The sequence below is a fragment of the Camarhynchus parvulus genome, chromosome 3, assembly GCF_901933205.1.
Source record: "Camarhynchus parvulus chromosome 3, STF_HiC, whole genome shotgun sequence".
Taxonomy (NCBI): Eukaryota; Metazoa; Chordata; class Aves; order Passeriformes; family Thraupidae; genus Camarhynchus; species Camarhynchus parvulus.
In genome coordinates this window covers 77,682,295-77,709,932 of record NC_044573.1, presented here as the reverse complement: position 1 = coordinate 77,709,932, position 27,638 = coordinate 77,682,295, and the positions used below count along the sequence as shown (strand labels likewise).

The window sequence follows — 27,638 nt, the reverse complement described above, 5'->3', positions numbered from 1 at the left end:
AATGAGATAAGGCCTGATTTTCCTCAACTGGGACAAATGTGAAGGTGATCAAAATAAGTTCCTTTGCTGAGTGGAGTTACCACTAAAAGTCAACATGGTTTGCAAAGATGGTGGGTGCAAAAACTGCTTCACTACATTGCTTTGGTGATCTAGGAATTGCATAGCAGAGTTGCAGTAGCCCAGGGAAATATTTCCCTAAAGCTGCTTGGATGCAGCTCCCTTTCTGGGGAGCTCAGTAGAATGGACATTGCCACTCCTGGACTTCCCACCTCCAGGATTCACTGGGATGGGTGTTGCTCCAGGGCTGGGAATGCAGCACTGTCTCCTGAGGGGGAGCCTTTCTGGCTTTCATGAGCATATGGAAGGAGGGGTGCTGGAGAGAGAGGCTGAATGTGGGCATCCTCCTGGGCTCTGTATCCTGGGACAGCCTGGCTGGTGAGCAGCTTAATTGCTGTAAGCGGCTCATGGCACCCAAAGGCAGCAGGAGGCAGCCATGGCTGTGTTGAGTGTGGTCTGCACTTGTGTATGACATACAGAGAGACAGAAGGAGCATTTCCATCCCCATCAAGCCTTCATTTGAAATGAAGGGGGCATTTAATATGGGGGGGTTTACGACCTTCTCCTTAATTACCAGGAATGCAGAATAACATTCAATAACTGCTTGACTACTGCCTTAAGTAGAAAAGAAATATGTGGTAATGGTTGGGTGCTCCATGGTTCTGTGTGGGCAGCACAGTGTCCAGTGAATGGGGAGAAGATGCTGTGGGTTTGCCAGTGCAGGTCCCCAGCCAGGTTCTTGCAGAGTCCTGTTCCCTGCTGACCATGGGCTGTTGCAGCAGGTGTGGAAATCAGCTGGTGAATTCTCCATTACACCATTTAGGGTAAAGGAACATAAAGTGCCAATTTTGCCATTACAAAATATATGGATAATTTTGACATAGGATGCACATTGCTTTGTTAATGGTTTTGTTTGGCAGGCTTCATTTGGGACTTTTTTGGGAGGGGGGAGTTCCCCCAACAGCACCAAGTGTTGCATGTACATCTGCTGTCATGTGCAGATACTGCATGGTGTTCTGGTGAAGTTCCAGCAGAGCATCAGTGGGGCTGATGGGGTGCCAACTTTGTGTGTGAACAAAGAGAGTCTCAGCTAAGCCAGGCAGTTTTGTTTCCTTCTCCCTATACTTTTGGTATTTATCAATATCACCCTTGGGCTACCATAAAATCTGGTCTCTTAGCAGTCAAAATCCAGCTGTTCCTTTCCAGAGAGCTGACATGAGTTCCCAGGAAAAGCAGACATGGTCATCAATCCCTTGTCTAGATTTTGTTGTTGTCTGGAAAGAAGCATTGGGATCTGCAGTTGGACTAGATGATCACTCTGGGTCTTCTTCCAACTGACCTGCTTAGTTCTATTCAAGCGCAGACAGGATTGGAGAGCTGGAAGAAGACTGGGCTGTAGGTCCCAGCTGTAGCTGTGTTCCTGATTTTGTGCAGGGGTGGTGGGAGAGATTTTCTTTGCTAGATACTTGCTGGCTGACTATCTTATACCCTAAAGCCCAAGAATTCATTGTCTCAATATTGAATTAATCAGTAAATTGAGTGTAGTAAATGTGTTACAGTAAAAATGAAGTGGATTAAACTACAGAACTTTTTATTCCACCCAAAAAATCATATTTGGCCTTCATTGAATTTCAAAGGGGATATAGTTTGTCATTTTATTCAATGAAATGCCACAGGCAAAATAATTTAGGAAAAATGTTATTTTTTGTAATTTGGGGAGGAAATTTCATTTTAGGTATTTACCATCCAGAAATTGTTTTGTGGCACATCAGTATTAATACATATCCTTATGGGTATAGATCGTGTCTCATTAGTTGTTATTTAACATTACTGCCTATTTGTCAGAATAGTTAATTATCTAGTTCTGATAATTTATATTGGAATCACTAAGGCAGCTTGTTTTTAAATCCTTTTTTTTTCTAGGTGAAAATACCTTCTCTCTGAATGATAATGAAATATTTTAACGCTGCAACAAGGAGCACAATAGCTAGGTATGTTAATACAAGTGCCTGAAAATATAAAATTGAGAATGTAAAATCTGTGCTCACTGGTTTCAGAATATGCCAGGAATACCTTCCCCAAGTTTTCACATGTTTTCTAACTGTTTTGAATCTAAAGAAAAAAGCTTTTTTTCTTTTATTTTGGTTGGTTCTCTGTTTTAAATTTGACCAAGTAGAGTTCATAGATTCAGCTCTTCAGTCACAGAGTGAGGTAAGAGGATTGAATGATCCCTGTTCTCCACTATAAAAATAGTGGGAGGTGAATTTACCTGCAAAGTGACAGCTGAGTGGAGGACTGATAGAAGATAGCAGATGCAAAAGGAATTTCACAGCTGACAGGTACTAAATTATGCATTTTGTGTGGTACCTGGGAAGTGACTTCTGAATGTCCCCTGAATCAGTGTGTTTTAAAGATCATAGCCTGGGACTCTAGAAAAAAGGGTTTGGTTTTGCAGGTTATCTGGTTCTTCAGTTGTTTCCAGATGTTTAACAACTTCGTGGTAGTGTTCCCCTCCAGCCACGTTTTCTCTGCACCCTGGATGAAGTGTGACTTAGTAGGAGAGTGGGCCTTGTCGTGCTTTCCACCCCTTGTGAGTCCTTCCCAAGATGATAAAGAATATCTAAACAAATGTATAAGTTTTGTTTTATTTCTCATTGCATCTAAAGCATCCTTCTCCCAAGCTCTGCAAGATGCCCCAGCTGGGGATGATGATGTCTCTGCCTGGACAGCCAGGCATCCTGGGGGAACTGAGCAGCATTCACCTCCATGACAGCTCCCACGCAGAACACAGGGTTTGTTATGCCTAAATACAAGTCAAAACTTGTAAGAAGTGGTTTAATAATGGGAATATCAGCAGACCCCTGAGTATAATGCTGCTGCTGTATGCTTTCATAAATCTAGGGTTTAGGTATGACAGTTATGATACATGACATTGGGAGTATGTGAAACAGCAGTCATTAAACAAAAATGGGCTTTTAAACTAATGACAGCTGCCTAAATGGCTTTACAGTGAAACAGATTCCCTGAGGCTACCATTCTTCAAATAATACAGGTCCTATTGACTTTAAAAAAACCAGAAAAATATTTTGTTTTCATGCTGTAGTACTGCTTTCACATTCATCCCAAAGGTCAAGCTGTGAAGCATTCACTAGGCTTTAAACTGGAGGTGTTAGAAAATAATGAATGGCAATATTTCCAGTAATTCATTCACTGTTATTCCCCTGAATTAAGCCATATGCAATACCAGGGATTCACACCTGTTCCAAAATGAGTTTAGAAGTATGGGGACACTTTTCTCCATCTAAATTCAGCTTAGTGTTTAACTCAGTAGGTAGTTCTGCACAATATCTCTGTTATACAGAATTTTATCCAAATGTCTTTATCAAAACCTCTTTCAACTCCTGCTGGTTTACAATGATACACAATAAAGCAGCATGTTGCTTTGTCTCCTTTGAGGTCATCATTCCCAGCCTAAAGCGAAAGGTTTAAAGATGCATGGTTTGTCTTTTCCTTCATGCCGGATGTCCTGATGGACTATGGCTACCCATATCTGAAATGCATTGGCCAGTTTCCTTGAAGCCACATTTTAAACAGATTGATGGTTGCAGAAGACCAACCTATTCTCAGTCAACTACTTCCACATCTTTTTGACTTTGGCTTTTCCCCTGCCCAAGTTTGTTTTCTTCCTGAAAGTGCTTGTTTGGCTTCTGGCTTCCTGTCCCCCTCCTTCTTCACCTTTATGAGAACTCATGGGTTTATTGTTCCTCCTTTTATTAGCAGGGATAGAGGAGAGGGCAGAATAACCCATACTGTGACAGGATGTCAAACAGCAGAATTTGGTTGTTTTGCGTTGTATCTCTTCCTACCATAAACAACTTGGAGCCCGCTTCTTGCTCTGTAAACCCAGCTTCAGCCCAGTGCTGGCCTTGCTTGCTGAATAACTCAAGATAATTCCAATTTTTTATAAAGCAAGCAGTTCCACTACAAATGTACTTCGAAATCTGTTGAGAGCAGTCAAATTTCACTTTCTTCCTGTCATGAGATGGCAGTTTAAAGCTGAATGTTGAAGTGCTCTCTAGTGTTCCTTGGAGCCCTGCAAGACTGAGTGGAGGTCAGGAAGGATGGGATGGAGGATGGCCAGAGGTCGCCTGACAAGCCAGGGATGTTGTGTGCAGCTTTCAGAACCTGACAAATTCTCTTGCAAACCTTGCAAATTTCTCGCCAGAAATCCTGTCTCTCTGCAGGCTTTGGTGCTCCTGGGAGGCCTGGATAATACACTGTTCTTTCCACCACTTTCCTTGTTTGCCTCTGTAGCCTGTCCTAGCCACAAAGGTGCTTTCTGTGGGCAGCTCTCCGTGGAAGAGGAGAAGAGGAGGGCTGTCTAGTTGTGGTGACTTCAGCCATATTCTCTCCTAGGGATTTGTACTCTCATCTTCCTAGGGAGTATGCTTGAGTCAGGAGAGAAGAGTGGAAGAAGAAGAGTTATATTAACTAAAACATGAACATTTGAACAGATGGCTGACCTCTGTAACACCAAGAACTGTTTAATTTTAGAAATTTGCAGGCTGTTTCAAGTTTGTCGTGCTCCTTACAACCATCTGAACACAGATACACAACGACTTATTAACTTACTGCAAAGCTTTGTTGTTTAATTTCCCTGCTGTTTGAAACGCTGAGCTTTAGGTTGAATAAGTAAGATCCTGGATCATCAACGGGATTGGTTCCCTTTGTGACAGCTTCCTTTGAACCACTGAAGGCTGAGGGAGAAGAGATGCTCCTGGTCATGGTAGAAGGAGCTCAGCTCCTCTGTTTTTCTCACTTCCCCAGCATGCTCAGCCCTAGCACAGACAGGGGCCATGGAACAGTTAATTGTGGGCAGGGAGGAGACAGATGATCATCCTGCCCCAAATCACTTAAACGCCTTAGGAGTCTACCCTTGCCTGTCTGAACGAGCCAACTAATCTTTCAGTGAGCTGCACAAGTGAGCCCTGAGTTATATATGATACAAACAGGGAGATGACACAAAATGATCAAATTCCCCTATCCTACCTCTACCACAGCAAAACCTGTGCATCCTTTGCTTGCTTAATAGTAGAAGAACATCACTGTTTGAAGAAAATAGTTTCTGGCTATGGGGAGTTCTCATGCTCTGGAGGCTTTTAGGTCAGGGTTGCATATCTTTTGAAAAACAAATAGTATAGACCAAATGGGTGGTGACTGGGTACCAAAATTCTTGGAGAAATTATTTGAATGAAAAGGTATTGGACTAGATCAGTGGTTCTCAATGCTTTTTGTGAGATCACAGTGAATTCCCAAGAACTGTGCTTCAGGCACTTGTGTGGCAATTTGAAAGAGCAGTATCTGCTTGGTGACCATACATAAAGTCTTTGGTGCTGTCCTGGAGACCTGCTGGGATGAGTGATGCCAGGAGTCCCATCTGGGATTCAGTGAGTCAACACTGGAAGAATAGCTGAAGGACTTGAAAAATGTCTTTATAAGGAGTGTACCATGTTAGTCCACTAAAAGTGCAAGAAAAATATCAGTGCAGCATGTATTTCTTTTATAGAGATCTGGCTTATCACTATGGTTGCCTCTTCTTAATTACTGCTAATGCTTCTGAAGGCTGTGCAGTTGGATATGGAATGTGGCTGGCCCAGAGTCAGGGCACAGCAGCTTTTATCAGGGCCACTCAGAGGCAGACCATCTGCAAAATGTATTTATTTTTTCCTCTAGTTGTCTTCTCTAAATAAAAATGTGATGTTATGAGAATGTCCATTCCATCTATTCCTACACTCCACCAAAGTTGCCATTTTCTGAAAAATTGTTTTTGAAAGTTGTATTTGGCAAATGTCTGTTTGGTTAATTCCTCTCTTGTCATTGCTGCTTGTCCATGAAACCCAAATCTCTTTGCATCCAAGCTGAACTGTAGCTCAGCTCAGAGTATTCTTTAAAATGTAGTTGCTTTATGCTCATTTGGGGTTTTTTAGCTCCCTTCCTTTGGCAATAGAGGAAATGCAGGCACTGCACACCTGATGCAGGCAAAGCTGGTACCTGCAGAGCCAAGGGCTGTTGGGGAAGGGGTGACACTCACATTGTCAGGGCTCCTTGCTCGGCCCAGGTGTTGGAGCTTCAGCAGCCCTGGCACCCACTAGCTATAACACAGGAGTTTAACAGGGATTAGCTTTGCAGGAGTGAGTGTCTTCTGCCTGCAGAAAAATGTGTGAAGGTCCTGCTGGCTTGGGTTTGTAGCCAACAAAGGAGACTTTGTCATTACTGTCAACAAAATTGTCTTTTCAGGAGAAGACTTGAAAGAAGTAGCTCCTTTTTCTTTTTCAGAAAGTAATTTCCCTGGTCTTGGTACCCTTTCTGAAGTGAACTTAGCTGCTTGGGACACTGGGTTTTGTTTTAGAAATAAAATACTCCTTCATCACAGAGCTCTATTCAATACTGTGATGTTCAAATCAGTGTGGAAAAAGGGGCAGTCCCTCTGTGACACTGATTTTTATAGCAAATTTTTTTAAACTGATTTAAACTTTTAAAAGCCTTTTTTAAGGCTTTCCCTAAAAAAAAGTGAGCTTAAGCAAATCATAACATGTTTTCCCCATAGTTACAGTGATGTAAGCCAGCTTTGGCCATCCTTGCCTAGCAGTGGGTGTTTCTGAAGGAAGGTAGAGAATAGGGACTGTAGTTAGAAAGGCAAATGCAATTACAAGAGCAAACAGTTGTTTATATTCTATAAAATTGGTACTCATTGCTCTCAGGTTCACCTTCCTTGCCTTAAGGTTTTCTCATTAGAAGCAGTTTCTGTAAATACCATCTCTTCCTTTCCCCTTGGAGAGATCTCAAGGAGCTGGGCTGGAATTAGTGTCTGGGTAATCAATAAACTCTCATCTACATGATGGGTTTTTTCCTTTAAGTTGGTTCTTTCTGTACTGGAGAAAATGTGTCTAAAGCAAATGTAAAATGAAGAAGGGTTAGATTCAACTTGACTCACTGTTACTATATGTGCTTAAAATTTTGCAATATGAATGTCTTCCAAAACAATTAGATTTATTGCAAGGTTGACAACTAAATGATTAATCTACTACCAGACAGCCAGTGCAGTAGTCTCTTTGAAACAATTTTTATGTCTCTTTCCTGCTGTTCTTTCCCTCCAAGTCTGATTTAAAGATAAAACACTGACCATAAAATAAATTGTGATGAGTGGCCTGGTTCTTTTTCAGTCTTCTCCTTTGCTTCAGCATTGTGCTTCTGTCTTGCATTGAAAAGTATGTAATGAAAGGATCTGAAAACTGCCCTGAGCCAGAACATCCAGTCTTGTATTTCATTTGAGGCACATGCTTAAATTATCTTGGGGTTGGCTGGATTTGTTTGTGCACTCAAGTGCAAGCGCAGTTTTAATCCAGGTGAATAATGACACTTGAAAGATTTTGTTGATGGGAGGCCCACAAGTGTTTTGCTTTGTGTTAGTGGTGTAGGTGCAGAGCATGGGAAAATATTCATTGGTCATCTCTTTGTCTGGAGCAGTCCTTGTAAGGGGAATACCTACTTATATTCTGGCTTTCTTGTCAGAAGGTCTCTGCTTTTGGCTATGTAGTGTGGAGGGAGAACTTTTCATGCTTAGTGAAGGAGATGAATCTGCAGCTGAATTTGGGGAGGTGACTAAACACTGTAAAATCCAATAGTTTGTGAGAGAAAAGGCAAGACCACAGAAAAGATTCCAGTTTGGTTCTTCATGCATTCTACAGACTTGTACATTTTTAACATTTTTACAGCTACAAGTCTTAACACTGTGTACTATGCTGCATCGAGACAACTGCCTCAGAGGAACCCTCTCAACACCTGCTGATGCTGTGGACCTGCCTCTGTGCTAGTTCTGGTTTTAATTGTCTTCCTTTTTAAGAGATGTCCTCAAATGTGACCTGAGGTTAGAGGCTAAGCTGTTCCTCATTACTCTGAATAGCAATGATACATTTGGTTGAATGCCCCGTTGAGCCAGCTTGGAGCCCAGGAGCAGCAGTGGAGCTGGGCATAAGTCATGGAGTTACTCACAGCTTCTTAATATTTTCCTTAAGTTGTTTTGGTTAATAATACAATGTAATAATAATTCTGGACAATAATAGGTTTGCTTCTCTGGCTTGTGTGATGCCAATTCTGTTGTTGCAGAGGTTTTGCATTTAGCTCTCAGTAAACATCAGGCACAAAGCCAGTTGCTGTGTGCATGGTCGACCACAACTTGATGAAGCTATAGCACATTTTATCTGCACTTGGAAATACTTTCTTGTCCCTTAAAGGGAACTCTGTGCTCTGACAGTGACGCTTTCATTGGAGAATGAGAAAACTTTGACACTGGCTTCTACTGCCCACCTTTACAGTCTCACCTTTCTCAGGTACATGAATTGCCTTTCTTAATTCCATACAGTGGAAGAAACAGTCCTGAAGTGCTCTTAAATTATGTACTTTGCATTTGCTCAGTATGCTGAAGTTTGGGAGTGAGCTTCAGGGAGATATCTGTGCTATGTTAAGGTTATTCAGAGTAAAGCTTGTCTTTGGTCTTAATGCCTTTGCTACCAAATTTTAGTAGATAAAGGTGAGACAGACTGCTCAAAACCAGTAACAAATTATTATTGTTTTGTGGGGTAGCTTTGGTGTCTCTTCAGAAAGGACTCAAATGACCAGTGCTTGGAAATAAGCAGCCTCCCTTCCTCTCAACCTCCAAGTTTGGGAGACCTGTGCTGAAGTCAGAAAAGGGATGCAAGGGGAGCATCAAAAGCACCCTTGCCTCTGGGTGCTGTGGGATGAGGCTGCAAGTGGAATGATCCCATTTAACCTCATTTTTAAGATATTTTGCTACATTCTCACAATCACACATCATCACACTCTCATCATCCTCTTGTTTAGGTTTCTCTGTGAGATGGTTGTGGTCAGCACGTTTCAAAATAGCAGATTTCATGAGGCTGTGTTGATTGCAAAGCCCAATCTCCTGGAGTTGCAGGGGGTAGACTCCAGCCCAAACAAATTGCTCCCCTCTTGGATGCTTGCCCTGGGGATAGGCTGTTCACCTCCACCCTGACTCAGCTTGACCATGGGCTGTTTAATAGTTTGAAGGATTTTTTTTGTCAGTGCTATGGGTTTATTTTTTTCCATCTGCTGTTCCCCATCCTGATGCAGTAACAACAAAAGCTCTTTCTGCTTTTATTTTAAGATACATCAGCCAAGTGCTGCTAGTTTCCACTTTCTGTACTTTTTTTAAAAAAAAATTGTATTATTAAAGAATGTTTTGATCTTTGCTCTTTATTTTTATTTGCATGACCTAATTCAACTTGACTTTGGCAATTTCTCTTTCCCCCTTTTTTCCTGACCTCTGACACAGCTGTCTTTGATGAGCAGCCCTTCTTTTCCATTCCTCGCATACACTCTGCTTAGCCCTAAAAATCCCTTTTTGGTGATTTTTTTTTTTTCCATTTAGATCAGGACTCGTTCCCTACATATCTCCCCTGCTTTGGTTGGAGTTGCTCAGTACCAACTTTTTTTTTTTCTCATCTTTGCCATACAGATATTCTAAGCTTCTTTCAAGTGTGTTCCTGAGCACTTCTGTCCATCTGACTTCCATGCCGAGTTCCTTAGATTCCTCAAAGCTTATGGGAAATTGAAAAGATGATTTTTTGTGTTTCCCTAAATCACCTCTCCATGATTATAATTGCCTCCAGAGTTGCTTTCATTGAGGACTTTTAGCTACTTACAGTGTCTAAATTAGAGCTGCCCTTTTCTAGTTCAGCAGCTGGAGGATTACAATTGTCTTCTGCTTCCAGGAATATCTGTGGTCAGCTCTTTACGTTAATAGTGGGTTCTTCAGTTGAGTATTTTGGGAAGTTGCAGTCCCACAGAAAGATAAGCCCTGTTGGCACTTCTGTCTTGCTGTGAATCTGGGAATCTGCACTGCATTGCCATGTAGGCTCTGTAGGGTGTAGGATAACCTGTGATGTGACCCCTCCTTCTTCCAAGTAGTGTTGACCCCATACCACTGCAGTCCTTTGGAGTTTCTTATTCTGCTACCTGAGTTATCTCTTGCAGTGCCCTTCCTCTTGGTATCAGTATGTTAATCCATGCTCTTGTTTCTTACTCATCATCTCTGAATTCTGGCTAATTATCTAACATCCTATTTGACTGCTGCTATTAATGTTCATATGCTCTTTGCTGTCCTAAGTTTGGGTATTATGTGCTTTTTTGTCCACATTTACCAATCCCCCCCATCTGTTTATTAAAACCGGATGTGGGAATTAACTGATTTTCCTGATTATCCTGTCTCTAGAGGTGTTTTTTCTGTAGTTTAAAACTCCTGTCTGTGCCTGCTGTGATCACAGAAGGACGTATCTCATACACAGAGAAATGTCCTTTTTTTTCCATGAATGCCTTCTGCTGGTGGAACACCCTAAAACTTCTCTTTCAGTGTCAGCTCTTGAACCATATGGATGACATTAACTTGTAATAGTTTTCCTTCCTTTTGTAGCATCTAAAGGTCCTCAGGGATGATGCTCAGAGTCTAAGGCTGGTCTCCCCAGATTCTCTGTAGCCGAGAGGGAGGCAGACACCACCAGAGAGGGTCTAAAATAGGCTCCTGCTCCAAATTGCCTTCCTGGTCTACAGGCAGAAAGACTATCCTCTTCTGGGCTAAATTTAGTCCTGAGCCTGCTTCATGCCTGTGGTTTGAGTTCTCCATCTGCACACTGAGACCAAGAGCCCTTCTCTTACTGGAAGGCCAGAGATAAACCTCTGGGGGAAAAAGGAACTAGAATACTCTTAGTAAGAAGAATCAAATGAAGTGGTATAAATAAACAGAGCTGAGGACAGTACAGTGGAGCAGCTAGGGGTCACAGAATGGAAAAGAAGATGGGGAACCGGAATATGATGGATAAGAGTCAGGCCTCCAACATGTGAGCTGTGGCCTTGCAATCAGAAGCAGCTGAAAGACTTTCCTGGTGCAAAGACATCTTGCATCATCTCTCCAAGCAGGAAAAATTAGTCCAGATTGCTGTGTCTAAAGAATTTTTGTTTTATTTCCCATTAGGAGGGTAGACACAAAATCAGATTTCCACTCCAAGTTGTCTTATATTTTTAGCCTGTGATTGGATTGCAAATGCACACTGGATATTTACATTTCTGGAAGCAGACTCTGGTGCTGTTGTCTTAACCAGGATCCAAGTTAATTTGCTGAGCTTCCAGATGGGAGCCATTTGTTTCTCTATTACACATTTGCAGGAATGCTTGATTTAATCTAGATTTTCTAGTTCAGTAATTTGCCTATTTTAGCATTCAAGCATTTTCCCTACCTCCCCCTCTGCTTTTTTTTTCCCTTTATCTTTGAGCTGAATTATCCACTGTGCAGATTAAAGAAAATGGGTTTTGCAAAAGGAGCCACCTGTCCATCATCCATCCAGTGTGGAAGCTCTTGGGGAGCTGATTGTCCTTCCTTCTCCTACAAAAGGTTTCCTAAGAGGTGCCTAAGTGCAAGGCATAGCTGGTACAGTCCCTTAGCCCTGTTTCACTTGGTTTGTTGAGGCTCATTACATTTTGCTGTCGTCTTTGTTTTAAACTATTTAATGATCACCTTATTCTGGTCTAGTCCTTGTGCTGAATATAGATGTTGCTACACTATTGGCTCTTTTTGTGCTGTGGGTAGATAAAGATATTTGCAGGAGGAGGCTCATAGTTTTCCTTAGCAACATTCAGCCTCCAGTGCATTGAGTGGCTTGTGATTGTATTATAGCCATTTCTTTAATGAAATTTTGAACTACATGACTCTCTTGCAATCACTTCTGCCTGGGGTTCTTAGATAGCCATGCAAGCACTATGTGTATCACTGCTGTGATGTACAGAGCATACTGAAGGAGCAGGTGAGGTGCAGACAGGTAGTGTTAGCTCACGAGTCAGCCCTTTTCTTCATTGCTGCATTTTCCATAACAGCTAAGACTGTAGTAGGAAAAAATGATGCGCCGTGTTCTAGCTACTTTAGTTTCAGAAGGAGTGTATTGAACCAGCTTGAGGTCAACTTTATTATTTCTTCTTCTTGTGTTACAAATTCCCAGTGCTCCAGATAGCCAAATGTCATTCCAGAAAAACACAGAAGTGCTGCACAGAGAGTTTGCATCCCTAAGCCCTGGAGACACAGCATGTCCAGGGTGACAGGCACAATTGAGAGCTCATCTTGAGCAGGTTGGACCCACTCTGTTCCACTCTGTGCAGTCCTTAGCATGTGGATGGATGTGTACAATTGCTCTCTGTGGTTTCTGTGTTGCTTGTGGTGATGGAGCAGCTGAAGGAAGCTGGGGCTGGCAGGGAATATGCGATAGGCAACTGTCCTACATCATTCCTTGCTGAGGTAAGTTGTCTGTGAGGCAGTGGTGATGGGAATGATGCGAGGCATCAGAAAACATCCTTTTATTCTTTATCTGTACAGCATAAAGTCTTGCTGCCTCCTGGTCTGGGACTCAGGCCCCAAGGTGCTGGGGTGATATTTTCAGCCAGGTGGTGCCCAAACCTTCCAGCTACAGTGCAAAGTGGGATAGCTGCCTGTGCAGTCAGGTACCTTGGTACTTGTGCCTTTTGGGCATGAAAGGGTCAACATTGGCCTTCTCCACAGCACATGAGCAGATAGGTTTTGGAGTGCTTTATCAGGTGATAGAAGAGATGAGGCAGGTGAGGTGAAGCAATGCTGTGGCTGTACCCTGGAAGGTGGCACAGGCTCAGCAGCCTGGCTCATCCTCAGGACCAAGGGCAGGGCATACATCTGGGACATGGTCGAAGGGTCAGGGCAAAACTTGGAGATGATTCCCAGCACCACTGGCAGGCTGCTAAACAGCACAAAGGCAAAGGTGATGTAGTGGAAATACTATAGCAAAAGACTATTTTGTTAACAGTTCTCAGGTCAGCCTGCCAGGTTAACAGAGAGTAACTCAAACAGGGTGAGATTTCTTTAGAAGGAATAAAGTAGTGTAAGAGATGTTTAAATTCTTGTCTTACATATTTGAAGACAATAATGAGCCATTAGTGGGAGAACTGGTTGAATTTACTTACAGGAACTGAAATAACATGATATATTTGAACAGGAAAATAATTTTTTACATTATTTGATATAAAACTTATATATTTTATTAGAGCATTTTTTCTTATCTCTCTGTACCACTGTGAAAAAGGATTAATACAAAGAAGAAAAAAAATTTCACTTGTAGTACGTTCTGATGTGTAGCTGGGAGATAAGCTTGCTGCTTGGAAAAGGCCATCCTGGAAGTTTTCTCCTGCTTATGCTGTGCATGCAAACTCATTACGACCCTCTAGCAGTTTCTCAGAGTCTTTTCCTGCCTCAGTGTGATCAGGACACTGAAAACACAGGATAATCCCTTATGCTCCCCCCAGTCACAGTGGCATGCATGTGTTGTGAAAATGGCTCAGCAAGGCTGCCCTGCAGCAGCCCGAGCTGGTTCAGGCTACCTAGGAAATCCTATTAAGTCACAAGTGTCAGTACAGTATGCACAACTTTGGTGCAGAGGGGACTATTTATAGCTTCAGTAAGAGTATTGTGTGCACAGGGCTTTTCTTTCACACCTAATCAGGGACCTTGACAGACTCACAGTCTCTTTTACCTGCTCAGCAGCTCGGGTGCCAGACCTCTGAGAGCAGCAGTGTTTTAGCTGGAAATCCTCATCATCTTCTAAGAGCAGCTGAGGGCCATTGTGGAGGAGGAGGCCATGATTTTCCACCTGCCTCTCTGCACACCATCTCCTCCTCTCCTGACTCACTGGGTTCAGCCATTTGGCTCCTGGGGCATGCAGTGCCCTGCTGTCACCATCAGCCTTGCTGTGGCAAGAGGAGGGGTGCCATGTGTATGTCAGTGATATCATTACATTTCTGAAGCTCTTCTCAGTCATGAGTGAGCTTTGTGGGGTAAAGTGTGTAGGATCAGGAGGTTGGAGGGACAGAATGTGGCAGAGCCGCAGGATTGGTAACAAGGCAAGGTACTTGGCCTTGCTGGGAAAGATGATTTTTGCACCCCACTGGCAATGTCAGTTCATATTTTTTATAAGTCTGACTGGGGAGATAGGAAGGACTCACCTATAAGAAGTTTCCAGGCTGGAATAATCCAGAGGTGGAGCAGGAACCTCCTTTGTGAGCGTGTGTTCACGCTCCAGTTTTAAGCTTTGGCATTTGGCAAGCACACTAACAGTATGTCAAGGAATTACCATGAATTAGTTTCAAAATAACACAGCATTGAGTGGAGCACAAAGAACAAAGAGGAACACATTCCTTCCAGCAGCTGGCCTGGGCTGGGGTCCCCCCACTGCTACCAGCCTCCCAAGATCCTGCCACAAAGTGCAATCCAATGTGTTAACAAAGTGTGTGAGCTTTCTGCAGGCTTACTGCATCATATCAAGTGAGTTGATTAGAGAGACTCTTGATTTTCCTGGGTTTTTATGTTCTTATTGGGAGCCATTTGTCAGTCTGCACAGAAATCTGATTAGCTGAGAATTGCTGTCTCTCTGGTATATGTTGACCTATAACGTGAAGGATGCAGCAATAAACACAGCCAGCTGGGCTGCTGGGAGAATCTGCAGCATTCTTTGGAGGCTGGGAAGGAGACACTTGAATGCTTTTCCTTTGGGAACTTGATGATGTTTGGCCTGAGGGTTCTGTGCCAGCATTCCTTGAGGGGGCTGGCAGCATGTTTCAGCCCTCCGGTGCTACTCTGTGGGGTGTCGGTGCCCACCCTTGTGGCGAGACAAGAGGGAGCTCCCTTGTTATGGCAGGGGAGCAGGAGTCTGGTGTTACTGCAGTTTCAAATCTGCCCTGTTGGCAAAGAGGTGGGGCAGAGCCTCAGGCAGTGGGAAAGGGAATATGCTGCTCCTGCAGAGCAAGGAAATTGTAGCTGACTGTGGTGCTTCTGTGATGCTTGCTAACAATGAGCACGCTGCTCCTTGCACAGTGTGGTTAGTTAGTTAAGAGGTTTAAATTCAAGGCTCCTTCAGGAAATCAGGCACAGTATAAGGCTTTTCCTTTGCCCAGCAAATGCACCTCTCCATCACTTCACAGAAAATAATCTGCAGCTCTTAAGCAAGGGGATAATTAACCTTGGCACCAGGCACCTTGGTGCATTTTCAGAGGGTGCTGGTTGGGCACAGTAAATAATTGGATAAAGCATGGACAAGGTGGCTAATGACATGCACAACAACCAACAATGAGCTGGTTTGAAAACCCAGTTTGGCAGGTTGAGATGGGCCAAGAGGCCTGAGCAAGAGTGGAGCAAGGGATGGTTATTAGCTAACATAATCTGCTGTCCTAAAGCCAACAGCTTACCACATGTTTGTTAGGTCAGACTGGGAGAAGATGTTCCACTTCAGCTCTGCTTCCTAAAATATACAAAAATGGTCTCCAGCTTTTCCAACAGATTTTTGAATTAATTAAGATAACGGCAGGGCTGCATTGAATCTACTCTTTATCCTAGTGTAGAGGAGCACAGTGGTTGGAGTGACCCAACCATCTTAGCTTCCACCTTTTTATAAACACAAACATATTGTTTTTGTTGAGGTTGTAGAGCAAAGTTTATGTCTTCAAGTCTTGTAATGCTTGAAGCTGTCCACTCCATCCTTGAGCTGCTGTGCGAACGCACCAAATTATTCTTGTCCTGGAGGTAAAAGTCACTAGGGAGGTATTAAAATTGAGGCAGATGCCTTCTTGTGATTTCAAGTGCCTCGTTTTATCTCTCAAGTTTGCTTTCATCAAAACTGATGGCTTACACTTGCTGTCCAAGCAGTATGGTATTCAGCAAGTAGTGAGGACATTTTTCTGCTTGGGATGAGGCATTGCCAGCAATCTCAGGGTGGTGCAGAGCGTGGCGTTTGCAAATGATCACTCATAAAGCCAGTGCTGTGATTAATTAGTGTTTTCAGAGCTCTGAAGCAGGCATTTCTGCATGAATAACGTTCATGTCTAAGTGGCACTCTGCTGGTATGGAGTTTCTCTTTGAACAGAAGTTGAAAACAGGTAATTTTGCCATTAGAGCCTGAATGTTGCCACATCAAACTGTGGGCACAAACTGGGCCTTCTGTTAAATATATTTGCTCCTTAGAAGTTTTTGTTGCTTAGATTCAGAAGTCTTGCTGCTCAGGTTGTAGATATGTGTGTACTGACCTAATGCCTCCCTTCCTTTTAAAGAAGGTGAAGTTTCAATAGACATTTTGGAAAAAAACAGGGGAACTTTCAACTTTTTATTTTAACTTTGAGGGAAGCGAAGTTCTGTACCAAAAGTTCCTAAGGTGAATGGGTGGTTTCCTCCTAGCTCAAAAGTTCAACCTGTTGACTGTAAAACTGTCTGCTGCTGGGAAACCCTTTAACTCTTTCCACCTGCTGCACCTCTGAAACTAAAGTTTGAGGAGTCACTTGAGATCCTGTAGCTTGTTTATCTGAAACACTAAAAGAAGTTACAAGGAATGACGTCTCAGGAGCTGCAGAAGAGAAGCAAGAGCCAGCTTCTAGTTAGTGGGGATTCAAAGCTGTGGTTGAACTCATGGGAAGGAACTCATAATCCCACGCTAGCTCTTCATTCTTCAAAGAGTCTGCAATGAAGCTTTGGAAGTGTGAGCTGCAACTTCTGCCAGTGTTCCTGGATGTCCTGGATGGTTTTTGGGAAGGAGGGAAAGGGGGAGACAAGCTGAGAGCAGAGTCACCCTCACTGACCTCTCTCCTCAGGCCTTGCCTGCTTCGTGGAGAGACTTAATTCAGTGTTTGAGAGACTCTTATTTTGCCAGTGTAGGACCAGGGGTGCTGAGGGGCATAATGGAAATCTGTGGGGTGATGTCTGCTCTACATCATTGCCCAGGAATTTCTGATCGTTGGAAGGATGAGAAATGTAAAACCTGTCACTGGGTGGGGTGAGTGCAAACATGTGGTTTGTGCATGTGGTTTTGCTTTTTATTTAAGGGAGAAAAAAAAAAGCTAAAAATAAACTGCTGGCTTGCCTCCACTTCCTGGTTCACACAGGGCTGTGAAAGAGCAGCCAAAGGGATGGGGTGGCCAATCCAGCCTGGAGATCCTCCTGCATGAGCCCAGGGCATCTGAAAGGGTGAGGTGAGGGGGTGAGTACAGGCAGCCAGCACCCTCTTGGGCAGCCAGTGAGGAGAGCGGCTGGTGATGTAGGGCTGTTCCTTCTCTGGCTGCTGGGGGTGACACTGTAGTCAGCTGGTGTCTGTCCCACCTGGGATGGCTGTGCGAAGTTCCTCTACACCCATAAATATTTGTTGTGGGGTGAATGTTTAGTCCTACATCCGTCCCAAGTGTATGTTTTGGCAGTGAGGGAAGGGGTTGGCTTTAAACCCTAAATTCCAGAGAGTAGCTTAGAGGTCTAGAATGGCTTAGAGGTCTAGGTGAAATGGGTGAGCAAGCAGAGAAATGATGAAGCCATCAAAAGTGTGTAATGTAATGGCAGCCCCTTGTGCTGACGCAGCAGTGTGGCGATAGGGTGGTGTCACTGATGCCAGAGCTGAGCCACTGGGCACTGTGGGACACTAGCTGTGCCAGCTGCAGAGGGTTTGGCTCTCCAGCCAGGGAGGAGCAGTGTGTGCTGGGCTGGTTTGCTGAGCCGGTTCTGGGAGAGCTGCAGGGAAGGGAGAAAGGCATCCCCTGGCTGAAGGGATGGTGCAGCTGTGTTTGTCAAGAGTTGCCCTGGGAGTTTATTTTTCCATTAAGGTTACTACATTTTGGTTGTTTGTTTGTTTTGAAAGAAAACCTAATGACACTGTGCAGGCAATGCACAGGTGATTAAAATGTTCATAATATGAAGATGTTTATGAATAAGTTGACAAAAGCAATAGGAACTTGTATCTTGTTCTCTGCTCTTTACAAGCAGGATTGAAATTCCCCAAGATTGTCATCAGTAAGGTGTTGTGGAGTCTGGTTCTGGTCCAGGCTGCCAGCAGAGACATTTATGTTATCTGTGTGAGCTAAATTTGTTTTACTCCACCTTGTTTGAACCTCATCCTTGCTGCTGTTGCTTACTTGTCTTAAATCTAGAAGAATGATTTGGAAAGATTTGTCTGAAAATCCTCCTAAATTTTATCAGTGATTTCATGTCATTAGTCCTACCAATGTCTCTGTATTTACATTGCATATTTATACTTCATAGCTTGGTAGTTCTCAGAGGTTTAGAAACCTCCTGGAAAAATTTGTATCAAGCAGTCAAGCAACCTGATGGGTAATCAGTGGCTTTGGTCTTTTGTGATCTCAGTTTTCTGGTCTATATCAATGTATTTTTCCCACAGCTTGGAGGAGATGGTGCTGGCAGGTTCAGCGGTGGGCTGGTGGAGTGGCACCAGGAAGGTGTGGGCTTGTTGAGCAGTGGGTTGCACATCTGGGGTGGCTAATGAGAAGCATTTTAAAAGCATCAGAGGATAATGGATATTATGTCTGTATATAAAAGGTACTTTAGACAGTGTCAGGAGGCGTTGCAGGTTGCCCATCTAGCTGGCAAAGCATCTGAATGTCAGAGCTGCATGGAGAAGCATGTTGCCATACTTGGGACTTTCCTGAAAAAGAATAAAATTGATTAATGTAACTTTGTGGAGAGAGAAACATGGCTGGTGTGGTGCAATTGGGCAATCTGGGTTTCTTTCCACCTATTCTTTCCCCAAAGCAAATCCCAGTCCTGGTGGCTCCTTCTCTGTTGCATGGTCCTCTGGGGATGGTCTGGGCTGTGGCCACCAAGCACCAAAGCACCCAGGGAAGAGATGCTCCAAGGGAAGAGGTGCTCCTGCATTGACTGGAGCTGTGGCACAAGGGCCAGGAGTTTGTTTGCCATCACCTCATCCTTGCTGCTGTTGCAGCCCATGGATGGCTTGTGGCTTTTTATGAGCTGCAGGATGTCCATCTGTTTGGTTTGCCTCTGTGGGGGAAGAATTGATTCCAGCACAGGGATGCTCTTGGAGCATCTGACAGTTTCAGCTTGCCTTGAATGTTATGACTAATTGCTGCAGCAATTGAATTTGGTGTCTGAAGGCAGCACTGCAGTCATGCATGGTGGGAGGGGACAAAACTAATTTTTCTGTTTAGCTTCTTTGAACACTTATTTTAATCCAGCCAGTTTGGCCAGTTTAGTTGTTGGGTGTTTGGTTGGGGTTTTGTTATTTTGAGGTGTGTATGTGTTTGTGGTTTTTTTGTTCTTAAGAAAAAATAATAATCTCTTGCCTCTTTTATGTAATGTAATTAGACAGCAGAGCAAACTATTGAATGGCTCTGGCTAAAGCTGTGAAAAAGTATTTTTAACTTCATGCTGTTGCATGAAGGGTTTTCCTTTTTTGCCTTTATGATGCTTACTGCCCTTTTATATTTTAGCATCTGTTCCTGTAAGAGCGTGGAAGGAAATGAGCTGGCTCAGCAGAAACTGAAACCCAAACTAATCTCATGCTGTAGTAAATGCTTAATAGTCTCATTGTCCACGAGCATTTCTGCAGCGAATCCGGGAGGTGGGGATAGCAAAACCACCATTAAACCTGAAATACATGGCAAAGGAAGCACCAAATCCCTTTTGTTGTTTTCCCCAGCATCGCACAGGCTTCACTCTGTGGGCCATGAGGGCAAAGGCCAGCAGCAAAGCACCTGTGACTGTGTCTGTGACTCTGGGCTGGGCCCTGCTGCCAGCCTGGCTGCTGTCACCTGTTGCTGTGACTATGTCTATGGCTGTGGGTTGGGCTCTGCTGCCAGGGCACTGCAGCCTGGCTGCTGTCACCTGTGTCTGTGGCTGTGGCTGTGGGTTGGGCTCTGCTGCCAGGGCACTGCAGCCTGGCTGCTGTCACCTGTGTCTGTGTCTGTGGCTGTGGGATGCGCTCTGCTGCCAGGGCACTGGAGGCTGGCTGCTGTCACCTGTGGCTGTGTCTGTGGGATGGGCTCTGCTGCCAGGGCACTGGAGGCTGGCTGCTGTCACCTGTGGCTGTGGCTGTGGGTTGGGCTCTGCTGCCAGGGCACTGGAGGCTGGCTGCTGTCACCTGTGGCTGTGGCTGTGTCTGTGGGATGGGCTCTGCTGCCAGGGCACTGGAGGCTGGCTGCTGTCACCTGCCTGGCAGTGGGGCAGCCAGGCGCTGCCAAAGCTCCTTATGGGCTTTGCGAGGCTGGCTGTCCCGCAGAGCCCTCCTGTCCTTTCACCCCGTGCTTCCCCGCTTGCATAACTGCCTTAGGAACTGCACTCCCTGCCCTCCTTGCCGTGCCTGCAGCGCTCCTGCATCACTCAGCCTCTCTGCTCCAATAAATTGCTTTACAGCCGAGTCACACCTTAGGTGAGGCTGGAAGTGTTTTGAGGCAGAGGCACCAAGTTTACATTCTTGCCTATTTTGTTTTGGGGATCTGTTTCATGCCTAAATACACTGGGATTATTTACTAAAAGTATATGGAGAATAACATTTTTCATTAAAAAAAAAATCCTGGTAGCTTGTGAACCTGTAGTGCTTTCTCTGGTCAGAAACTGAAAGTGAAATGGATTTTTTTAATTGCTTTATCAGACTGAGGGAAGTGTGGAGATTAGTAGAGCATACACAGAAGGAAGGAAAGCATCTCTCGAGTGCTTTAATGATCTGAGTGGCTAATTTGTTTAGTATGAGTTGTCACTGAACCTTCAGTTTGGCACTTAGGGTTTTAGTTTGTTAAATACAAATAAATAAAGCATGGAAATGGAGTTTTTAACTATTGTGGCCCAGTGTAGCTGTGCATATATTCTTCAATCTGTCAGGCAGGTTTGCTCAATCCGTGTTGGTATTCCCCAGCTGGGCTTTTCTGTGTGAGGTGTTGACAGGTATGAGGGAGGTGTTCCTGACCCTCTACTTTGGTGGGACCTCACCTGGAGCACTGTGTCCAGCTCAGGAACCTTCAACACAGGCAGGGGCATGGACTTGTTGCAGTGAGTCCAGAGGAGGGTCATGAAGATGGTCGGGTGGATGGAGCTCCTCTCCTATGAGGAAAGGCAGAGAGAGTTGGAGTTGTTCAGCCGGGAGAAGGGTCCAAGGAGACCTCATTGCAGTCTTTCAATATGAAGGGACTTATAAAAAAACATGGAGAAAGATGGGGTATTTTCAGGGGCCTGTAGTGACAGGAAAAGGACAATGATTTTAGACTGAAAGAGAGTAAGTTTAGATTGGACATAAGGAACAAATTTAATGTGAGGGTGGTGAGAACCTGGAACAGGTTGCCCAGAGTTGTGGATACCCCATGTATCACAGCCAGGTTGGATGGAGCTTTGAGCAACCTGTTCTGGTGTAAGCAGTCCCTGACCATGGCAAGGGGTTGAACTGGATGATCTTTAAAGGTCCCTTCTGACTCAAACTGTTCTGTGATTATGTGATTATTTCAGTCTGATCTGGTGCCAAAATTTGCATCTGTTTACTGGCAAGGACTAATATTTATACTGTACTTTAACAAGTGTTGGCACTACTGCTTGATGAAGGTAAGCAAAATTCCTCTGAGTGGAAAAACTGTTCTTCAAGTTTAAGACATGTGACCTCTAATATTTTCAGTCGGGGTAAATGTAGTGATATTTAATGGACTGGGAGGCTGCATAGGAAAAAGGACCATAACCTTTTTTTTTTTTTATTGCTTGCCAAGCATTGCCATTTATCAGGCAGCTCTTCTATCTTTAGCCCACCTTTAGACCTGCTAAGGACTGACTTGAAAGGACTCTCCACCTCATCAGTGCAGGGTGATGTTTGCTGCTGCAAAATGTGTTTCTGCAGCCAGCTGCCTGGCAAAGCAGGGAAGCCCTATCAGCTGCCTTTCAGCTTGAATTACCCACTTTTTGGCACAGCAACAGGCTCTATTTGGCCCAGTACATAGTGTCTGGCACAGCAGAAGCAAGATCTCAGCTGCCACTTCTCTGCATTGCAGCAGGAGCTCTTCAGCATCTTGCTTTTGTTTTGGGGCAGTGACTGGCAGGTGTTCTCCCTTGCAGAGCTGGAGCAGTAGGTTTTGCCATTAGTTAATTTTAACTTTTACTAGCCTAGGATATGATCTTAGTGAAAAAATGCACTGCTTGCATGGATGCTTGAAACTGGGCTACTCTTATCAAATCTGGTGCGGTCTGGAGTGTGTGCATGCATTTCCATGGATTTCTCCGGGAAAGCTGCAGGCTTGGAAATCCTGGCAGTATCACCATCATCAAGAAATTGGATGTGTTTTAGTGGGGTTATTTGTGGGCAGAGAGTGGTGCTGTTTTTCAGGAGCTCTGTGAGATTTTCCTGAGGTGCTCCCAGCAGGCCCTGTGAGTTTGTGGTGCAGCCTCGAAGAAAGTACTGCTGCAGCTTACTCCCTGCTGAAAAGAGCACATGGTAGAGAAGCAGTCACTTCCATAGGAAAATTCAATATGGGGAGTTTTATGCACACACAAATTTTCTTCAGTGGCATGCTGAGACATTTTTAATGAGTCACATATCAGCAGTGATGGGCCATCAGAGTAAGTGCCCAGCTGAGCAGAGCTGTGCCTGGCCAAAGATGCCTGCATGCCCCAGTGTACATCCAAATGCCATTGTGGCATAGCCCAAATCTCTGGCAAACTTGGGGTATTTTTGCACAGTTTCTCCCCATCCATTGGCTTGCACAGTGATCCAGTCCAGAGGTACTTTCAGGTTTGCAGAAGATCATGTGTTGCTCTGGTACAAATCCTGCTTGGAGCTAGGGGAAGAGTTGTGCTAGATCTCTGTTGGCCCACCCATGGGTTAGGACAACAAAGACACATTTCTTTTGATGTAAAATTTCTTTAAAAAGGGAAAAAGTGCTTTTCTCAGCAGCAAATCTCTCATTGACTACAAGCAACATGGATCTGTAAGTGTGCATGAATATCTGCTGAACTGTTTCTACTGCCCCTACAGTGGATCCTGAAACTCCTCACACTCCAAGGGTCCTACAGCCTGCTTGTAGCATTCAGGGGTATTTTCAGTCACCTTTTCACTGCTTAGTGAGTGGGGATTTTTTTACTGTATTTTCAGACAAACTGCCTGATGGAATTTCTGCTTGTTTCAGCTATTCCTCAGATGTTCCTTTATGAGGAAAAAAAAAACCTTTATCTTGAATAAAATAGAAATATATATGTGTAATACACAGATTCTGAATAACAAATGGAGAGTGATTGTGGTCTCCCCTAGTTGAGGGTGTGGTTACATTTGGTTCTTTGGTTGGCTTTATACAGCCCTACTGTTTTGTTTTCAAAACAAATAGGCTATTATTCTCTGTTCATGCACTGGATGAGTGATAAAAGTGGTCCTCCTCATTCACCTGCCACTGAGAGCTAGAGAAGAAACTGGAAAAATCCTTGTATGACTCTCACTACTAGGTTTTACATGTGGAGATCCAGTGATGTGCTGGATCACTTACATCTTGGCATTGTTTTTCCTCTGAGCTTTACATCTCATCCATTAGACCTTCTCAGCAGATGGGTTTTGAAGCTCCACATTCAGGGGTGCACAGGCCACGTATCTGGTGCCATGACACTGTCATTTGCCATCAGCTTGGAAAAAAATCAGGATGTCATTCTGAGAGAGCAGGGCACCCCTTTGGATGTCAGGAACAGAAAAGGCATGAGACACAGGGATAGTCTGTCCCTGAACAGGGGAGAAGCTGCTCACTGGAAGTGTGGAGGAGAGCCCAGGCAGAGCTGAACACAGATTGACCCAAGGCACTAAGGTCAAAAGGCAAATCCCCTTCTTGGAAGAGTTCCCAGTGCAGATAAGGAAACTCGGTGTTGAGATGGTGCGTGCGGTGCCAGGGGTCAGGAGGCTGTCACTGCACGAAGTGCAGGGGAGGATTTCTGTGACATGGGGAAAGGACGCTTTGTGTCCAAGAGGAGGCAAGAAGAACCTGCTCAGTTAAATCAGGAAAGCCAAGGCTGATGCGGGAGTGATGGCTCTCTATCCCTGTGTGCAGCAGAGGGGAAGTTCCAGAGAAGACGGTGTTGGGACCAGAGCAAATGTGGTTACCAGCACTGAATACATTTGAGGTCAAGTTAGAAGTTGATTTTTGAGCCAGTAGAGGAATGACGCCTTGACTGGAGTGGTGGGAGCAAAGCCTGGCTGGCTTTTGGGATAAAGCTCAGGAAAAAAGCCAGTGACTGACACTATATCTGCCATATCAGGGCCTGAACATAGTTTTACTGAGAGGAGCAGCTTGTCTTCAGGAATATTGGAAATAATGATTATTGACTGCATTAAAGTATATTAAGATACAGCCACTCTGACATAGCTCTGTACAGAAGCCATTAGGACAAAGCTGAGTAACAAAAGCTAGTAGGACATTAGGACAGCTTGGAAACAACAAGAAATAGAGAAATAACCTATAATAGCCGTGTTGAATTTGCAGGAATAGTGGCAATCAGCATCTTTGCTTCAGTTCATGCCAGTGGTGGATATGCCTTTCCAGGGCTAGCAGTTGAGCAGTTCTGCCTCTCTTACTCTCGGCTGTAAGTTTGGTGTTGGCATGGGCTGCTTCTTACTGCACTTTGTCTTATTTCAGCCCAACAGGCACCACCCCCCTCCCCCCCCAGCAGAGTGCTAGTCAGATTGCTATGGGATGTGAATTAGCAGGGAAAATCCAGGAATTTTATAAGAACAGTACATTTATTGAGAGCAGTTTGCTGTCCAGTGAACCCAGAGCCTAGCAGATAATTGCTACAAGAATTAGTTTTGACTCTTTTGCTCCTTTGTAAAGCAGGACAGCAGTTGAGAACTTTCTCTCCCAAATTTGGACCAAGTACAATTTCAATGGCTGTCTCGGCAGCTCAGTATCACAGATGTCTGTTCCAAACTGCTGGGTGATTGCTTTGTGCAAAGACATTAATGAAATAATTGTTTTCCTCCAGGAATGTGAAATTTGCTGACCTGCCTGTAGCTTTGTTTTTGTTGTGAGAATATAATTTGGAGTATATTTTTTCCACATTGCCTTGTAATCTGTCTAGGCTGATATTTTTCAGACCTGTGGTTTCCTTCCTTCTCTCTCTTATTTTCTGTTATTAAGTCTTCCACACCACTGAAAATGTCTGAGATGTAAATTTTAGCAATTTTGGCACAGCATAAGTCTTCTTTTGGGTTATAATCAATGGATGCTCTAGCAGACTAAGGACAGGTTGAAAAACAACAAACAGGCTTCTTGCTGTGGGCTGATGCTCAGGATGGAGAACAGGGAAGATGGGGGTTATTACAACTAATATGTATCCTAAAATGGATGGATAAGATAATTGATGTGGTACTGTACAGAGGAAAGATCTGGATGGATTGCAAGTATGTGTTGCTGTATTTAGAGTCTGATTCTGTTCCACCCAAGCAAAGTAAATATTCCATTGGTATTTGTTAGGAGGGGGATGTTTTTTTGTCAGTCATTTTCTCATCAGTATTACTCCCAATCCTGGTTCCTGTGTTTATAGTCTGTGAGTGGGACCATGTGAGAGAAAGGAGAGAGGCAAGGCTGGAAGATCCCATGTAGCTGCAGAGGTGGGGAAGGTGCAAAGGAGCTGAGGGGGATGGAGCAGATTGAATGTCTCTGTCCATCAGAATTAATGTGCTGCTGCAGCCTCATAGGCCATACAAGAAAGGTTGTAAATGTACACTTTGATAAACCTTTTTCTTCAAAATATGTGCTTGATGGGCAAGTCTGGCTCTGCACCTTTGGTGGCAGAGCTGAAAGCCCAGTCAGAGGTTTTACAGGCTTTTTTGTCTAATTGATGCCAGTCACAATGGGACTGAGGGCAGCCCTCCCCCACTTCCCACCAGCCTGCTGGAAACTGCAGCAGAACAGCAGAATTCCCTAGGAGAGCCCCATCAGCCTTCAGCTGGGTCCCAGTCAGACAGGGCTTTCTTTTTGGTCTTCAGCAGAGCTCAGGAGGAGGTTTATTTAAAGCCCTGGTCCTTTCTGTGGAGGAAGTAGGAAGCGCTTCCTCCCTGTAGATCTCTATCCAAAGCTTTTGTCCACTTTCTTACAGTCCCACCCTGCTTGGAGTTGCTCCAAAACCCAGCACGCAGCCAGAGCTGTATGCTATTGTTCAGCAGGGTCATCCTTAGCTGTAGCTCCTCTCCTTTTCTAAAACACAGTTTGGGCACCAAATGCTGAATGTCCTGGGCTTTGGCATGTATAAATGTCCATCTGTCTATTCTGCCCCACCATCCTCCTGCAGTTGGAAATGTCAGTTGCAGAGGAAATACGGGGGTCAACCTTCCTTTGGGAGGCTATTTGATTCTTGCCACTGACTTTTAGTTGTGAAACTTAAAGGAGGTCTCAAAATAGGTCTGACAAGTCATGATCTCTGCAATAGAGGGTCAAGAAGCTAAAAAATTAACGTTAACCACAAGAATGCAAGAGCCTAAAATGCTTTTAATGTACTACTGCTTACTCTCTTCAGCACAGGGGCGGGGAAATGTGGGATTATTTCTGTTATGCTGTATTTATCTCAGAGAAGTCCAGCAGCAGGATCATGCCTGTATTTGCAGGAGGGTAAGAAGAGTCTGAATGACAGGCTCAGTTAGGGGAGAGTGTCAGTTGGAGGATTTACCTGGTTCTTCCATAGTCCAGACTCGCTTCAGCTGAGCAAATAAAACTTCATCTTCCTCTGGCAGGAACCTCTCCCCCAATGCCTGTGTGACTCCAAACATCTATATCAGTTGTAGAACTGACTCCTCTGACCCTGAGGGTGGTACATTTGCTGGCCTTCCCTTTTTTAACGTATGTAGTGCCAACAAAGAGCTGTCAGCAGGCTTGAAGGCAAAGGGAAGCAGCCTTGCTGTTGTGTGCTGAAAGATGTGTGTGCACCCCCCAGGAGAAGGCATCACTTCAGAAACTTTCGATTCCTGCACCATCCTCCACCAGCAGAGCCCTCCTTTTAACCACTGCCACAGCCTTTAAACACTTTTTTCCTGTTCCTTTCAAGAGGAAAAAATAAATGATAAATTATTGTGTTGATCTTACGCAAATGTTGCATTTACGGAAAGATCTTGTTGACATGGTTTCTCGCACAGGATACCTTCTCCTCCTGTAGAAAAGTTGCTGAAAGCTTCCAGGGAAATAGATAATGTTATCCTTGGGGAAGGGAAACTAAGAAAAAAACCAAAAACAAACCAAAAATGCCAGCCTGGTGTGGCTCTAGTGTGCAACTTGGTTTGCAAAAGATGCAGAATTTGGTTTAGTAGGATTTTTTTAGTCCCATTAGAAGTGGAGCAGACTAGTAGTTGATACCTGGTGTATCTTAGGGTCTTTTCAGAGACCAGAATGATAAATTAAGAGGTTACAAAGTGGCTGAGGTCAGTATCCTGACCACCTGCTGTGGCCATACCCAGGAAAGCTTATCTGTCCATGGCCTGATATGTTAAAACCTTATGGATTAGGCGCTCTTTTTGCATTTGCTAAAATGAAGTTCATGAAGATCCTTCCACCTGAGAGAGCAATTTTAAGGGGATATCAGGAGCAGATTTTCTCCCTCATCCCCTTCTCCTCATGTGAACATGAAAGTCCATCTTCAGCATCACTGTTGAGAGAAGACACGTTTCCTGTTTTTGCAATTGAGACCTTCACCAATGCGG

General features: G+C 44.2%; 1 protein-coding gene across 3 annotated transcripts in view; it reads left to right on the top strand.

The window, feature by feature from the left end:
• HPCAL1 (hippocalcin like 1) overlaps nt 1-27,638 on the top strand; it is a 64,865-nt gene that overhangs the window by 20,923 nt on the left and 16,304 nt on the right. Inside the window, exon 1 of one of the 3 annotated variants that reach the window (XM_030945780.1) lies at nt 1,967-2,048. The exons of the other annotated variants lie outside the window; for them this stretch is intronic. The gene's annotated coding sequence lies outside the window, so the exon portion shown is untranslated. Of the gene's footprint in view, nt 1-1,966; nt 2,049-27,638 lie in introns of those variants that run through there. 3 annotated transcript variants of the gene reach the window in all.